At 39.8% G+C, this 18,629-nt stretch overlaps 1 long non-coding RNA gene across 1 annotated transcript; it reads right to left on the bottom strand.

Annotated features, from left to right (window-relative positions):
• Positions 1–1,640: 1,640 nt before the first annotated feature.
• LOC142100165 (uncharacterized) lies at positions 1,641–2,319 on the bottom strand. The gene is made up of 2 exons (XR_012678748.1): positions 2,175–2,319; positions 1,641–2,040 (listed from the first exon to the last, which is right to left on the bottom strand). It is a non-coding gene; the product is annotated as an uncharacterized LOC142100165 (long non-coding RNA).
• Between the last annotated feature and the right edge of the window lie 16,310 nt (positions 2,320–18,629).

An 18,629-nucleotide genomic window follows, 5' to 3' on the forward strand; every position in this document is an offset into this window, starting at 1 on the left:
GGTCTAGAGAGACAGAAACCAAACTGGCTTTCTCCATTTCAATTAATATTGTACATTCTATAACGGCTGAATTTTTTTGTATTTTCGACAAGTGGAGGGGAGCCTAGAGAGACAGAAACCAAACTGGCTTTCTCCATTTCAATTAATATTGTACAGTCTATAACGGCTGAATTGTTTTGTATTTTCGACAAGTGGAGGGGGGCCTAGAGAGCCAGAAATGAAACTGGCTTTCTTCATTTCAATTAATATTGTACAGTCTATAACGGCTGAATTTTTTTGTATTTTCGACAAGTGGAAGGGGGCCTATAGAGACAGAAACCAAACTGCATTTGTCCATTTCTTTACATATTTAACTATAAGTGTAGGGTGTAATATACATCCAAAGACGATGGCTGCATTGCCAATATGCATAGATGGAGAGGAAGACAATCTGGTTTGTGTGTAGAATTAATGAAGGCCTACCTACCAGGAATTAAACAGTTTTTTTGATAATTTATTAGCTTTACAATTACATTACTTATCCAAGAAACAGGTGGAGCACTAAATTTGGTTCTTTTAGGCCCAAAAACATTGATTTTCCAACAAAATAGCAAAACAAAACCAAAACCAAAACAGGCAATGGCGGTTTTACAAAACCAAAACACAACGGTAATCCAGAACCAAAACCGAATACAAAACCAAAACGCGGGGGTCAGTGACCATCTCTACATCAGAGTAACAGATATGACTTGAAGAACCAGCAATGCAAGAATGAAAGGAGAGGCCTTAAAAAGGGAGGCTGACCAATGGTAATCCTGACCAGTACACGGGTGTAGCAAACACAGGTGCAGACCATGACTAATCATCTGCACTAGAACAGGAATTAAAGTGACAGTCAGTGTTTAGAGGCTCGGGGAGAGATACCCGGGGAGCGGAGTGTGACAATATCCCTAAAGCATAGTGGTGGGTTAGTTGACAATATTAACCCTAGTCTGTGTGGTATGGAATATAGATTGTAAGCTCCTCTGGGGCTGGGAGTGATGTGCATGATAAAATATTCTCTGTAAGGCACAGATCATTATGTAGGTGCTATATGAAAACCTGTCAATAAATAAATCTTATATTAGAAATGCTAAAAGAATCCCAGATATACTTCTATCTTTTAATGCTAAATAACGTGTTCAACAGAATATCGTGGACATTTATATCCCTCACTCTGGAAGTTGTTAGCATCTATGGAGATTTCCTTACAGGCATATTTGCTCTTTATTCAGACCCATCAGCAATGATAGTGATCAATGGGACACCATCCAATAGGGTTATTATCCGAAACGGTACTAGACAAAGATGTCCGCTGTCGTCCATGGTCTTCACTCTGGTTATTGAACCCTTACCGGCAGTCATTAGATCTTCACAAGTATACCAGGAAAAGTTTCCTCCGCTCTCTTTCAGATTACAAACTGATCTGGCTTTGTGGCGCCCCCTTTAAAATTTATTGGCCAGGCAGTATAATTATGTATTTTATGTATTCCTTATTTATCTTTAAACTTTAGTCTTCTTGCCTTAAGGCTTTTAAAGGTGTTTATTCTGCACCATTTGTGCAGCGTGCATGTAACATGTACATTATTCCCCTAATACTTAAAAGATCACAGTAGACCAAATTCGGCTTATTTTTTTATTCCATGCTTCTTAATTGCACTTAGATTAACCTAAATGCTAAATAACTGAGTGTCATGCTTCTTAATTGCACTTAGATTAACCTTAATTCTTCTGCATTGGGACCATTACCATTGTAAGTCTAAACAGATTAACCTACATGCTAAATAACTGTGTGTCATGCTTCTTAATTGCACTTAGATTAACCTTAATTCTTCTGCATGGGACCATTACCATTGTCAGTGTGTCTAAACCTAACTTATTTGTTTTTCCTTTTCTTCTTTTTTTCTTTTTTTTTGTATTTTCTGAATGCTCTTTAGGGTGAGGTGACTCCGGCAGGTGGAGAAGTTCACCGTCATCGTCACGTCTTATGCCTCTAAAACGTCAGACGATTACGTCTGTAACCTGTAACAATGAAAAATAACAGCTTATTAAGTTAAAGATTCACTTTTTCATGGTAGACAGAATTTGTAGAGGAAATCTTGTACAACACTGGTCTAGACTGTAATTTATACATTAGCTGGAATATATATATTTACCTCTCCTTGTGCCTTTAGTAACGGTCACATGCTTCTTCTGCCCTGTGTACCGTCTCCTCTTCCGGGAAGTCACTGCCCGAGTTTTGGGCAGGTGGCCCTTCTTATGTTTCCTTTGATAGGCCATTGTGGTGGCCAATTTGCCTTCAGCCAGGAGCAAATGACTTGTAGGCTCCCAGCCCCCTATTTTATACCCTGAGACTACTTATGATGTCATATGGGTGGGGTTTGGGTGTGGTCTGGCCAATTTTTGTGACATTGTCAATTTGTCATGTGGGTGTGGCCAATTAACCAGTCATAAGGGTCATACTAAACATTAACATCTGCGTTCACAGCAACAATAAAACAGGTGACTGAAATATATGTTCCAGGAGAAGAAAGAAGCAAGCTTTATATTTGGTTTGTAAACACAATCACATATGTTTGGAAACGGTGTGAAAAACAGCTCAAACAGACCTACACGTAGTGGGAGGGTTATTAAGTACAGCCAGGGTTTCCAGCTGTCAGTAAATTTATTGACACTAAAATAACTGAATTTGCTACCAGTCATTAACAAAACTAAATGTCAGACAAAAATAGACCATTGATCACAATAATTTCTTACAGGTGATTATGCTTAATCATTAGTCTTCTCTTAATCCAGAAAACCATATCCATATGTATTGATAATGGAAGGACTCTTTTTGTATGTGACATAACACAAATCAAAGTAAAAACATATTATTTATTACCTGATGACAGCTGGATAAAAACATCAAAACGAGCCAAGCTTCAAATTCGCATATATTCCCCAATCGATGTGTGGATGTACACTTACCTCCGCTTGATGAAATACAGGCATGTAGAGTAAGTTCTCCTCTGTGAAGTGAGGTGGTAAGATGCCAGCGACTTGCCTCCGTAGCCTGCGGGTTCGCTGAGTAACCGTCACTGCGTATAGGATCCCACTACCCTCGTTATTGTAGCACCCAATGCTACATTGGACATTGAGCTGGACAACATCAAATGTCTTCTCAAAAACATTGAACAGATATGAGATAAATGGGATGAGATCATCATAGATTTACCCACCAGTCGTCACCTCCCCACTCAATCCGATGCCGAAAAGCACTATAGGGTCAACGTTTTCTATGTAGCTGTAGACTCCATTCTCTCTGGTTTTCATCATCCATTTACTTCTTTGGAAGTAATTTGTGATTTGCAGAGCCGTAACTAGGGTGGTGCGGGCGGTGCCGTCGCCCAGGGCGCAAGCCCAAGGGGGCGCAGCAGCCGCCCGCTACCTACCTCTGTGCCCTGGCTCAATCACACACAGCTTCCCCCCAATTTGTTCCTGGCATCGGAAGCTTGAACGGCGCTGTAGCTGCGGCCGAGCGGCATCCTGCATTAGCATTTGGAGCTCAAATGCGTTCCAAATGCCGAACTTGCTGTCAGTGGAACGCATAGTTCCACCGCTGGAACACACGAAAAAAGAGGAGCAGTAGGTCAAATTCTTTTATATAACACACAATGACAGGGTCTAATGGGTTTTGTGTGTGTGTGTGTATATGTATATATATATATATATATATATATATATATATATATATGAATTCTTTCAGTAAAGTGATAGCCACACCCACACATTAGGTTGGCCACACCCACTTGTCAAATGTCACTCCCACTTATATGGGGAGCGCAGGTGCCCTGTCTCGCCCAGAGCACCAAAATGTCTAGTTACGGCATTGGTGACTTGTTTAAGTCTCTTTAGGAGTTCAACAAAATGAGTTTTGAAGCCCTGTGCTCCGCAGCTGAAAACTTTCAGCAACAATACAAGAAAGATATTGCCCAAGATTTCAGTGACACACTCACTTTCCTGAAGTGAATTTATAGTAGAAACTTTAAGTTGGAAAGCAGCCAAAGGAACTTCTTACAGAAATCCTAGAACTTTCTGGGGTGTTTCCCAACATCAGAGTTTATTTGCACATTTTCATCAGTTTGCCGGGATCTGTTGCTTCTAATGAATGTTCAGTGTGCTGAAGAACGTAAAATGCTATCATTGCTCAACTATGGGGCAAGAACATTGAATGGGCTAGCCATGCTTAATATTAACTGTGGCGTGGCACAAAAGCTGGATTTTTCCAAATCGATTGCTACATTTGCAGAAAAAAAATTTAGATAAGCACTTCTAATTTGAAATCTCCAAAATTCCAGTACATCAGTATATATATACAGTAATTATTTGTGAATTTTAATAAAGTTAAGCAATAAAAATCAATTTACAATACATTTTTATTGTTTTTGGGGCTTTTTTTTTAAGAAAAGGGGGGTGTGGGGCCTTTTAATTTGGGTTTCCCTGGGCCACGATGAACCTCTGAAAGGGCCTGGTTCTTAGTGTTGATCACTGAACATCTAGGTGGAATTGATCCACTATGACCCAGTATTCTAATATGCTATGCCCTAAACTATATCTGCAGAGCTCTTAAAAGGTATCCGATAAACATTGGAGATATTATTTTTTAGAGGTAGATGCCACTACAGTTTAAGATTAAAGGTATTTTTTGTGTTTTGTACCAATTTTTTCCATTTCGACTATGTGGTTTTGGAATGGAGATTAAACTTTGGTCACTCTAATCCATTTTATACTGTTTTTAGGACAGTCAAGGTATTTTTGGGTAGTAGTGTGATGTCATTTGTAAAAATCCATGAATAGTCATTGAGGGATGTTCTGAAAAAACGTGAATGTTGCAGATTTTTTAATCTTTTAAATTTTGTTGAAGGTAAATAACAAAGGCTCCAAATTCACACAAGACACACAATAGTAATAATTTGTGGGCATTTGGAGAATTCTAAAAGGTATCCCTAATATTTACGATAAATTAAGCTATTTCTAGGGCACTGACTCGAAGGGGTAAATGTATCAAGCTGTGAGTTTCTGGTGGGTTTGAAAATTGGAGATGTTGTCTATATCGATCAATCAGGTTCTACTTATCATTAATTTAGTACATTCTACAAAATGTCAGCTAGAATCTGATTGGTTTCTATAGGCAACATCTCCACTTTTCAAACCCGCCAGAAACTCGCAGCTTGGTACATTTGCCCCTAAGAGTTTTTTGTCTGTATCTTCAATGGGTTAATACTTTTTAGCAATGAATTTCCCAATTTATTTGCATTTTGTCTTGCAAATACCCTTTTATGTTTATTGTTTCTCTGTATCAGAACTTTTTAAATTGCATTGCTTTGAATTTTGTGCCAGCATGTTTTAGGGAAAACTTCCATTGTGATGGAACCTGAGCTTGTTTTCTAGGAGTTCCAAATGGACAATCGTTTTGCCAGTGAATCATTAGTAATTGCCAAATCCTCACTATAGGTAAATAGAGCCGATTACAGTACAAGTTATGAACAGTACAGTCATGGCCAAAAGTTTTGAGAATGACACAAATATTGTTTTTTAAGTTTTCTGCTTCAGTGTTATTAGACTTTTTTGTCAGATGTTGCTATGGTATACTGAAGTAAACTTACAAACATTTCATAACTGTCAAAGACTTTTATTTACAATGGCATTACATTTATGCAAAAAATCAATATTTGCAGTGTTGACTCTTCTTTTTGAAGACCTCTGTAATTCGCCCTGACATGCTGTCAATCATCTTCTGGGCCACATACTGACTGATGGCCGCCCATTCTTGCCTAATCAATGCTTGGAGTTTGTCAGAATTTGTGGGTTTTTGTTTGTCCACCCGCCCCATGAGGGTTGACTACAAGTTCTCAATGGGATTAAGGTCTGGGGAGTTTCCTGGCCATGGACCCAAAATTTCGATGTTTTGATCCCCGAGCCACTTAATTATCTCTTATGCCTTATGACAAGGTGCTCCATCATGCTGGAAAAGGCATTGTTCATCACCAAACTGTTCTTGGATGGTTGGGAGAAGTTGGTCTTGGAGGATGTTTTGGTACCATTCTTTATTCATGGCTGTGTTCTTAGGCAAAATTGACTCTTTGCATAAACATAATGTACTTGTCAATAAAAGCATTTGACACTTATGAAATTCTTGTAATTTTACATCAGTATACCATAGCAACATCTGACAAAAAGGTGTAAAAACACTGAAGCAGCAAACTTTGTGAAAACCAATATTTGTGTCATTCTCAAAACTTTTGGCCATGACTGTATAAAAGGTAGAATGACTATTTAAAAAAGAGATGCTTACTGACCCCCGTGTTTTGGTTTTGTTTTTGTTTTTGGATCTGGAATACCGTCGTGTTTTGGTTTTGGTTTTGCAAAACCGCCATTGCGTGTTTTGGTTTTGGTTTTGGTTAGAGATGGGCGGGCTCGGTTCCCCGAGAACCGAATCCATCCGAATTTAGGGAATCCGAGTACCGAGCCGAGTACACTCGGTTCTCTCCCGCCCATTCGGATTCGAAATCGAGGCAAAACGTCATCGTGACGTATTCGTTTTTCTGAGCTCAGTTCTCGCAAGATTTGAAAAGCATAAATACCCGCCTCCACAGCAATCCATCGCCATTTCACTGAGGGACAGAGCAGGGTGTAGTCACAGGCTGATTAGAGCAGGGACAGAGAATATACCTTATTCTTCATCCAATTCTGATAACAATTCTGATAACAATTCTGATTACAATTCTGATTATAATTCTGATAACGATTCTGATAACAATTCTGATTACAATTCTGATAACAATTGATAGAGAAGAGAGGAGGATAGAGGAGACTTTTTTTTCAATATTTGGCACAACAAGTGCTTTGGGGTGTCCCATATCCCCCAGTGTAAAACAACAATTTTTCTGGTGCTGAAAGTCTTATCTAACAGCACTATCTGGTTAATTTTTTGCACTCCAAGTGCTTTTGGGGTGTCCCCCATTCTTTTGCATTAATATTTCTGGCTGTCAAAAATCCTGTTTGTCAGCAGTCTAAAAAAATAATATTTAGCACGCCAAGTGCTTTTGGGGTGTCCATTCTTTTGCATTACTATTTCTGGCTGTCAAAAGTCCTGTTTGTCAGCAGTCTAAAAAAATAATATTTAGCACTCCCAAGTGCTTTTGGGGTGTCCCCCATTCTTTTGCATTAATATTTCTGGCTGTCAAAAGTCCTATTTGTCAGCAGTCTCAAAAAATAATATTTAGCACTCCCAAGGGCATTTGGGGTGTCCCCCAATCTTTTGCATTAATATTTCTGGCTGTCAAAAGTTCTGTTTGTCAGCAGTCTAAAAAAACAATATTTAGCACTCCCAAGTGCTTTTGGGGTGTCCCCCATTCTTTTGCATTCATATTTCTGGCTGTCAAAAGTCATATTTGTCAGCAGTATCTAAAACAATTTGTAGCACTACAAGTGCTTTGGGCTCATAATGGATTCAAAGCAGTCCACATATGAGCAGAATTAGCAACCAGGTTCTGTCACCAGTCCTGATGGTAGTGTTCCCAGTACGTCATCTGGGAAAGGCAATGTCAAACTACACAGTCTTTTGAAATCAGTCAAAAAAACACACACCAAAAAAACATTTACCGTGTTTAAGCGAAAAAGAAGTGTAACTGAGAAGTTAAGTGCCGATAAAAAAAAAATTGCCAACATGCCATTCTACACACGCAGTGGCAAAGAGAGAATGGGGCCCTCACCTTTGTCTATTAGTGGAAGATCAAAAAATGTTACCAAGCCTACAAGTGGTGCACAACTACTGTTACGCGTCAAAGCCGAGCTGCAAGATAACAGTAAGGCATTAGAGGATAATGTTTGCTCTGAATCACAAATGACACCAATCCCTGTGGAGAGTCCATCAAATAGTGGGATGTCTAATCGTGAGCATTCTGTTAGTGTACCCATAAAGAGGGGCCCTTTTAGCAGTTCTGCTGATGTGTGCCTGAACAGCCCGAGTGTAGCCGGTGATACACAAATTGAGGATGTCACTTTGGAATTAGAAGAGGATGAGGGGGAGATTTGTGTAGGAGACGAGGGCGCTAATGAGGATGTTGATGATTATGATGCAGACAGATACCAAATTGCCTTTCTCAATTTCTATTTATATTCTAGATTATATAATGGCTGAATAGTTTTCTATTTTACTCCTAGTGGAGAGGGGATCTGATGCAGACAGATACCAAACTGCCTTTGTCCATTTATTTGTATATTCTAGTTCTACAGTCTATGCAGGCTGCTTTTGTTCTATTTTACTACAAGTGGATGGGGGGGGCTGATGCAGACAGATACCAAGCTGCCTTTGTCCATTTCTTTGTATATTCTAGTTCTACAGTCTATGCAGGCTGCTTTTTTTCTATTCAACTACAAGTGGAGGGCAGGGGGGTCATAGACAGCCACCAAACTACCTTGGTCCATTTATTTTTTATATTGTTCAGTCTATCCAGGCTGCTTTTTTTTCAATTACAAGTGGAGGGCAAGTAGAAACAGAAACCAAACTGCCTTTATCCATTTCTTTACAGATATTTAACTAGAAGTGTAGGGTGTAATATACACCCAAAGACGATGGCTACATTGCCAATAGGCTAAGATAGAGAGAAAGACAATCAGGTTTGTGTGTAGAATTAGGACGGCCTAACAGGAATTAAACTGTTTTCTTCCTAATTTATTAGCTTTAGAATTACCTTACTTATCCAAGAAACAGGTGGAGCACTACATTTGGTTACTTTATGCCCAAAAACATTGATTTTTCAACAAAATAGCAAAACAAAACCAAACAAAACCAACACCAAAACACGCAATGGCGGTTTTGCAAAACCAAAACCAAAACACGACGGTAATCCAGATCCAAAACCAAAACCAAAACACGGGGGTCAGTGAGCATCTCTAATTTTAATACTGTGAATAGTGTGCAGGTTCAGGATGGCATAGGTACAGCTGCATCATAGCTGTAGAGTACAACTGAGATGCATACAATTTATACCTTGATTATGTGTACCATAATTAATATTACTACTGGTAATTCTTTTTTTTGTTCAACTGGCTGCTAAGGGCTAACACACCTATTGATTACTGTCAAAGTGATTTTACAGTTGAGCATAAAAGTGGCCATTTACGTATGCACAAATATGCTTCTACACACTTATATTTCCACATCTGTAATTTGTGTTACGCGCATCTTGTATGTTTCCGGTCAGAGTCACCATCACCACTGTCTCCATCTTAGACTGTATGTAACTAGTATTCAGGACAGCGTAGGTACATTCCATTAGCCTTCCGCACAGCTGTGCAGTAGATGAAATTCACACAATATATTTTGATCTTGATTCGGTGAACTACAATTAATATTGAAGAACAGCACCCCTCCTGCCCTAAGAGGAGTGCTGTAGCACATGAAAATCAGAGGGCTATAATTGCCCTCATGTAGTATCCCTGTTGACATTGAAATATAATCTGTGGAAGCAACATTTGCAGAATCGGTCAAAATGCAAGGCTTTTTAATTACTAGCGTGGCTTGTAATGATAAATCACACTTGTCAACAATAACAAATGTTAACAGCATTGGCACCCGAAAGTGCACAACTACCCAATTCTAAAAAACTAATGCAAGGTTATGATTTTAAAGGTAATTATAATGATGATGTTGAGAGGGAGACAAAACAAAGGGAGGCAGATAGAGTTAACAGATCAGTTAGTTTGCAATTTTCAATCCAGTCATTGTCCCCAAGACTGGCATCCTCCCTTGTTCCACCAGCATGCAGTATTTCTGCATCACTCTAATGCAGTTCTGCATGGTGTGATGACAATGATATTATTAATATTGCTGTTGCATTACCTGCCACTGCCTACAGTGATGACGATGAGGAAACAGCTAGCCTTAAAATTGGTCATTGAATTTCAGCTGGTGATGATAAGTCAGTCTTAAGTCAAGAAATAGTGATGATACAATGATGATTGATGGCATCTTGATTGATAGGGATAGGAAGGATTGGATGAGAGAGAAAAATATGTTGTAGCTGCAAGGAATGTTTCTGAAACAACATGTGTTTTTTCTCCCTATACTATGTACAAATTTGCAATATATATGATTTGTTAATTTATCAGCAGTGTGCATTAAGGTTGTTTTATATACATGTATGATATGGGTATACTTTTACTTTATTTTTACATACAGCTCTTTTTACATTTGCAGTAGCTATAAAAGTAAACCTCATTTGGAATTTTGTACTTATCCTAGAATTCTTATCACTGAACGAGACACAATACATATTGGGCTGATTCATGTCCAAACGCAACTTGCACGTAAGTTGCATTTTAACAAAAAAAAGCATGGAACTTGAGTGCAGGCCGTATTCATACCCAAGTGCATCTCAAGTTACGATTCAATTTGAATCTGGGTGGAAGTACACTTTACCTAATCAGTACTTGGCATAAAACATTTTTATCATAAAGTGAAATAACAACTCTTAACAGTATAATCATTAATATAAATATTTATTGTGATATATATATATATATATATATATATATATATATATATATATATATATATGTATGTATATATATATTGTAACAAAAGGAGGCATTTAGCTGGCAATATGCAGAGAAAGCAGGGAAGTAGAGTAAAACATTGGCACAGTTATGTACCTAGGTGGAGATTAAACCAGGTAAAAACATATGTGTAGTTTCAAATTGGTTTACTTACATGATTTAAAAGCTGCTTCCTCTCAGCAAACAGACAGGGTGGGTCTGATAGTCTAAACAGAGCCAGGGATGGGCGTTTCCTTTTAAAGAGAAGGTGGGTGTGTCACCTGTCCATCAAGCTAGGCCTGTGGGAGGAGTGTCAGGTATAAAACCCTGCTTGTTTCATTGTTCAGGGAGATCAACGCTGGACTAGCTGGCTGATCTAGACAGAGAGCTGGACTATGTATAGTAAGCGTTGAGGGTCTCCATAATTGCTGTGCAAGTATACGGTGTCAAAACATTATTACCATCCTGACAATAAAGAACCATAAAAAGGAAGAAGTTGTACGCGTGTGCTTCTGCAGTAGCGGGCTCTTACCACAATATATACATATATGGAACACAAAACCTATCCCAACTTTAATCAGTCCTACACAGCCCTAAACAGGTTACATATATACCCTTAGACTAGGAAAAACTTGCAGTTACCCAAGTTGAAAATTGAGGCCCAAATGGAATAGCACTTTCATTACGCTTGTGTTTCTGTCAACTTTCTAAATCACTGTGGTTTTAAATTCCTAAATGAATCCTTAGTGTTACCTTACACATTCCTATAGGTATCAATTCTAAGGGTCCAAATGTACATTTTTGCTCCATCTTGGCCAATTTTGGCCTCAACTTTCACCCAGATCTTCAGTACCTGAAAAGCACACAACCTGTTGGGAAATGAGTGTGGCCTCAACCAAATCTACAAGGCTTGGGTGGTTTTGGGCACATCAAGGTCATTGATTAGTTTTTTCGGAATTTCAAATTAGGAATGTCCACAGGTTTGAAAAAGGTATACATACAGAGAGGGAGGACGTGGCAGTGGGACAAATATAAAGAAAAGGAGACGGGGCCCTAACAATATATAAGCAAACCATAGTATATTAGCAGAAAAGCTGCTTTCCTATCTTAAAGGGCATATTTAACCACTAAGGGGTATATTTACTAAACTGCGGGTTTGAAAAAGTGGAGATGTTGCCTATAGCAACCAATCAGATTCTAGCTGTCATTTTGTAGAATGTACTAAATAAATGAAAGCTAGAATCCAATTAGTTGCTATAGGCAACATCTCCACTTTTTGAAACCTGCAGTTTAGTTAATATACCCCTAAATGTTCAGATAGATCACCTTTCTCCAAAGCAGTTTACATTGTTGCAGAGTGTGAGGCAGTCATGTTGGGCGCACTCAGCTGCTATTCTATGGAACCAATCCATGCCCCATTGGGGCTTACAGTCTACATTTATGTCCAAAGCCAATTAACCTACTGGCATGTAGCAAATATGGGGAGAATATAAAAGATCCACACAGATTTGGGCCTTGGTAGGAATCAATGACTATAGAGTTGTGAGGCAGCAATGCTAGCAAATGTGCAACTGTGTTGCCCATACATAACACCAATACATAATACTTAACACTAAAGCTGAGCAGTTCGGATTCAGTGAAATCCGGCAGATCTGAATTTTAGGGTACCAAGTCGAACCAACTCATACAAAATTCAGATTTGAAAATGAGTCAATACGTAATTTTCGGTAAAATGTCAGATCTCGCGAGTTTTGGATCACTATCTTCTATGTATAGCCCTCCAGCTCTCAGCTGCCATGTAAGAATTGATAGCATGTGGGTAGGATGTTTGCTGCAATTCTGTGCTCATAAATTAGGTTGTGGAGGGTTGGACTGGGTGACAGAGGCAATGTATAGTGAAATAGCTGTGATTTTACTGCACACATCTTAACAGTTTATTTACATATCAGTCTGCTGGAAATGTGTGCTGATAAATTGGGTGTGAGCAGAGCCGGATTAACCATAGGGCTAACTGGGCTACAGCCCAGGGGCCTATGGCATCCAGGGGGCCCTTGAAAGTGCTCAGCAGCAGTATTGACCGGTCGGGGGCGGGGGCGCCCCCGGAGCGATCAGTGCTGCTGAGCACTTTCACTGCGGTCCTTCCCCGGCGCGCTGTAGTCTCCTTACTGAGGAGATCTCGTGAGTCTCACTCTCACGAGATCTCCTCAGTAAAGAGCGTACAGCGCACCAGAGAAGGAGGTAAGTGCCGGGGGGGGGGCAGCTCGGATCATGGGGGGGGGGGGCCCTCACGGGGAATGGAGGCCCCCTTAGCCCAGGAGCCTCCATTCCCTTAATCCGGCCCTGGGTGTGAGTGAGTGAAGTGAGTGAAGAGTAGACAATAAGTGGCTACTGGCTGTAATAGTATATCAGTAATTTAATTAGGAGTGGACAAAAATATTATTTCTTGCTTTTAAAATCAAAGTGTTTCAATCTGAAACCAGTTGTGCAAGCATCAGTGTCAGTAACCACTGAAAAAACAGGGTGCTGTTTGATTGTGAGCAGCACACCCCACAAAAAAATATATTTCTTGCTTTTAAAATCACAAGCGTTTCAATCTTATATTTGTATGACATGTGCTAGCAAAGTTAAAGCACCTGTGGTAGAGCTTAATATATCTTACTAGTGATAGTTATCGTGGTTAGAGCGATATTGCAGGACAGTCATTAGAAGAGATAGAGGTACCTCTTAGCGGTGTAGAACTGGTGAGGGCTGTATAAATAGTTTGTTAGATATTAGTTAGACTTGTTTACGAGATGTTTGCATTCAAATTGCTGTGCACTTACAGTGTTTACTGCATTCAAAGTTACCCTTAACAATTGTTTGAATCAAAGAGATACATTTTTGATATATAAAACTTATAAAAAACATTTGGTAGCCCGCGCCTCACTAGTAAATGTGCCGATGTGGCTTCTAAAGAACAGCCTGGTGTATTACTATTTAATTTGCGCATGCCTGTGGTCCTACGTAGGACATACTTGCCAACTCTCCCGGAATGTCTGGGAGACTCCAGCATTTTGGGTGAGTCTCACGGACTCCCGGGAGAGTGTAGCAATCTCCCAATCTTCCTAGTGAAGTGGGCAGAATTAGGGCCAAAATGCCGCGATTCTCTGATGTAAAATGACGCGTTTTGCGTCATTATGTCACAGGGGCGGGTCCAAAATGACACAAGTTTGGAGCCCCGCCCCCCGCACGCCCACCTGCCCCAGGGAGGCTCCCGGACACCAACTCCAGGAAGTTGGTAAGTTTAAAGTAGGGGGGCAGAGGGTTCCTTAGTCTCTCTCTGGTGTTGCTTATTTCAAAAACATTACACCAGGAAGACCCTACGGTGCTCAGACTAAGTTGGAGGCACTACGCAATAAAGGAAATCAGGTAAAGAGCTTATTTACAAACAGAACAGACAAATTCATGCACAAACCTGTTACATTGGCATTGGCTGATTAACTTCTCTTTCACTGGTAACTTCCCCTCCCAACCAGTCCCTATTTGTTTGTCAGTGCTTTTGCTTGTGTCTTACTCAGTGGTTTTGTTTGCAGGTGGATCTTGGCATGGCAGAAAAGCAAACCAATCAGCAGCCATCAATGAAGCATTCAGGATGTCAGTGGAACACTTGCCCTAAAAAGGGAGTTTCATAACTCCCAATGGGGAGTTATGGTGCACCACTTACACCGGGCTGGTTCCAGCTATTAAGCCAAATGAGTTAGAGTAGGGCTTCACTGCCTAGAAGTGTCAGAGTATTTTATTTATTTTTTTCGTTTCGTTGCCATAATTTGGTGCAGTAATGGCTGGTAACTGATTGGTCGTGCTTTTTATTTGCCACCACTTTAATTGATTGGTTTTCAATGACTTTTGTGACTTTTCTTCAACAAACAAGTCTCATGTGTCCTTATTTATCAGTTAGAGAATGGTTGCTAAGGACAATGGATGCAGGGGAGGACTGCCATATTTTACCCTGGAAGGCGAGACTCAGCCCAGCAGTCTATTAGAAACTTTTTAAAGGAAAAAATGCAGGTGGCCCAGCCTAAGGTAGCCCACTATCGGACCAGCCCGGGGGGCAGATGCCCCCTAGCCCAGCCTGCTCCTGAATGGGTGAGGTAAAGTAAAATTTGGAATCAACCACTGGGCGACTTATATAAACATTTTAAGTTGTGTCTCTAAATTCATTTTTTGATATTTCAAACCAAAACCTATAGGTGGAGTCAATACTAACACAGAAGGAGAATTTGGCAGTAGTGCAGATAGTTATGAGAAACAAAACAGCAGAGAGGTGAATTTTCTATACTCTAAATGGATATTATAAATCAGGGTCCTCCAAACTGAGCCAGTTCTCCAAGAGCTTCCTTCCTTCCTTTACAGTGTTCAGGATTTACTGCAGCTAATATGTAATGAGTCAAATAAGGCATTCTGGTTTTCCAAACACAGCTAGGTGATGGATTGCATGCTAATTACAGAAATACTAAACCTCTTGCAGTAAGAATAGATTTTGGAGAAGGAGTTAACATTGACACAGCAGCTACAGTGATCAGAAGAAAATAGGGCACAAAATGAACATAGGACCAGAGCCACAATAGTTTTCTTGATAATAAATGTTATATCACAGATAGTATATGCCAACTCCACTAGTGTGAACTTAAAAATACACCATTTTGTTATTTTTACTTTCTCAAAAAAAGGAAATTTTAACATACCTGTTTACAGATTTGAACTTTATTGTACTGTTTGCAAGAACTTTATTTTACATAGAGGTATGTTTAACACTTTCCAAATCAGATTCACAAGGTCCCCACACTCCTTATCTGTGCTGTTAGGTGACCCTTCTTCTTCTACTATCCCTTAGGGGCCTATTTATTAAGCCATAAACCATGTGGAAACGACTTTTCTGTATCGTTAATGCGTTTTTAAGTTAATTAGCTATCTAACAAAAGCCTAATGCAGGATATATCATAGATATATCCAGCATTAGGCTAAGGTCGCTTTAAACTGCAGTCTCCATAATTTTCAATCGGAACTAAGGTCTGGGGCAATTTAACAAGCTCCAAAGAGCCTAACTTTATGAAGCTTGAACCCGTTGGCTAACGGCATCTTCAGATGGCGTTAGCCATTCTACTCTATGGGGAGAGCATTGCAGTAGAGGAATCATCGGATCCGTCACCACAGCCTTCCTGCTCTCCCTTCCGGTCAGGGGCAGGCGGGCATATGCCCCCCGGGCCGTTCCCCTAGTGGGCTACCTTGGGCTGGGTCACTGGGCCACCTGCGTTTTTATCCCTTTAAAATAGGCTGCTGAGTCGAGTTTTGCCACCCAGGCTAATATTTGCCAGCCCACTCCTGTCTCCGGTTACTATCACAAAGTGGCTGCACAACCTATGGTCTCCCAGAGGAGAGAGAGAGAGACTGCCACAGTATAAAGGTAAGGAAAGTCATCGCCGGGACAGCCTCCTACCAGATGTGCTGTACCAGGATGATTTTTTAATATATGGAGCCAATAAATTATCTGTCATTTTTGACAGATGATAATTAAATGGGTAAAAACCTGTTAATTATTAAATAGGCCTCCCAATCTTTTACTCACAATGCTTATTTTCCTGTCATTCATGCTCCAAATGATATGTGGGGATACATTCACATAACTGTTGTACTTTCGCACTCCAAAGTCAGTATGTGTGGATCTTGTGATCTGGTCAAACTTAAGATCCTTATGTTCCTGTTTTCCATTTCAAATTAATGGTAGCCAGGGGCATAATACTCAATCACCTTGTTCCATAGCAAAATGATTTTGGAGAACCTTGTGAGCAGGTGCAAGGGCCAACACATGTGCAGTTAAGCCTTTTACAAAGGCCAAAACACATGCAGAAAGAAGCCTTGTGTGAGGGCCAAATCACATGCGCAGTGAAGCCTTGTGCGAGGGCCAAAACACATGCAGAATGAAGCCTTGTGTGAGGGCCAAAACACATGCACAGTGAATCCTTGTTTAGACTTTCAGTTCTGGAACTGAATCCCCCATATGATGATTCACTACGACAGACCCCATAGCTGCCATATACATAGTAACATAGTAACATAGTAACATAGTTGATGAGGTTGAAAAAAGACACCAGTACATCAAGTTCAACCTATTTTGGATCTCCTGCGATCCTGCACTTATATTTGAAATTAATCCAGAGTAGGCAACCGCCCATCTTTTTCAATTTTGAAAATCCCCCCAGACTCAATATTGCAATCCAATTTTTACCCTATATCCACTACTATCCTTTATTTTAAATTAACGGTCGTATCCCTGGATACACCTTTCCGCTAAAAATTTGTCTAACCCTTTCTTAAACATATCTATTGAATCTGCCATCACAACCTTCCCTGGCAATGAATTCCATATCTTGACTGCCCTTACTGTAAAGAACCCCTTCCTTTGCTGGTTGTGAAATTTCCTCTCCTCTAACCTTAGGGGATGACCACGTGTCCTGTGTATGGTCCTTGGGGTAAAAAGTTCCCATGAAAGCTCTCTGTATTGACCCCTAATGTATTTGTACATAGTAATCATATCTCCCCTTAGACGCCTCTTTTCTAAAGTAAACATGCCTAAACTGGCTAACCTTTCCTCATAACTTAATGACTCCATACCCTTTATCAATTTTGTCGCCCTTCTCTGAACCCTATCTAGTTCCAAATTATCTTTTTTATAGAGTGGTGCCCAGAACTGTACTGCATATTCAAGATGAGGTCTTACCAACGATTTATACAGTGGCAAAATTACACTGTCTTCCCTTGCATCTATGCCCCTTTTTATGCATGCCAATACTTTGTTTGCCCTTGCAGCTGCTGCTTGACATTGAGCACTATTGCTAAGTCTACTGTCTACGAGCACTCCCAAATCCTTTTCCATTATAGATTCTCCCAAATTAATTCCATTTAATTTATAGATTGCGTTCTTGTTTTTGATCCCTGAATGCATAACCTTACATTTATCTGTGTTAAACCTCATATTCCATTTAGCCGCCCAATCCTCCAGTTTATTTAAGTCCCTCTGTAGAGAAGCTACATCTTGCTCTGATTTTATTACCTTACAGAGTTTAGTGTCATCTGCAAAAATAGAAACTTTACTCTCTAAACCATCACCAAGGTCATTAATAAATATATTAAAAAGGAGTGGTCCCAGCACGGAACCTTGAGGTACTCCACTTAAGACCTTTGACCAATTAGAAAATGTTCCATTTATCACAACTCTCTGTTCCCTATTCTCTAACCAGTTTTCGATCCAAGTACAAATTTTGATTTCTAGACCCAGTTCCCTTATTTTGTAAACCAACCTCTTGTGTGGCACTGTATCAAAGGCCTTTGCAAAATCTAAGTAGACCACATCTACTGTCCTGCCCTGGTCTAAGTTCCCACTAACTTCCTCGTAGAAACTAATTAGATTAGTTTGACATGACCTATCCCTCACAAATCCATGTTGATTCCCACTAATAATTTTATTGCGTACCAAGTAATCCTGAATACTGTCCCTTAAAATACCTTCCAGTAGTTTCCCCACTATTGATGTCAGGCTTACAGGTCTATAATTCTCTGGTTGTGATCTCGTCCCCTTTTTAAACAACGGTACCACATCTGCTATTCGCCAATCCCTTGGTACTGAGCCTGATGAGATTGAATCTCTGAAAATTAAGAATAGCGGTCTAGCTATTTCCGAGTTTAACTCCATAAGGACCCTTGGGTGTATGCCATCTGGACCTGGAGCTTTATTTATCTTAATATTCTTCAGTCGCCTTTGGACTTCTTCCTCTGACAACCAAGTATTAATTAATGGCATGGTTTTATTTCCATTTTTATGTATTACTCCTGCCATTTGTTCCTCTCTGGTAAATACTGAAGAAAAGAACGTGTTTAATATCTCTGCTTTTTCCTTAGTATCATTTATCAATTCACCCATCTCACTTCTTAGGGGTCCTATATTATCTTTTTTAATCCTTTTGCCATTTATATACTTAAAAAACTTTTTG

The sequence above is a fragment of the Mixophyes fleayi genome, chromosome 8 (genome assembly GCF_038048845.1).
Source record: "Mixophyes fleayi isolate aMixFle1 chromosome 8, aMixFle1.hap1, whole genome shotgun sequence".
NCBI lineage: Eukaryota > Metazoa > Chordata > Amphibia > Anura > Limnodynastidae > Mixophyes > Mixophyes fleayi.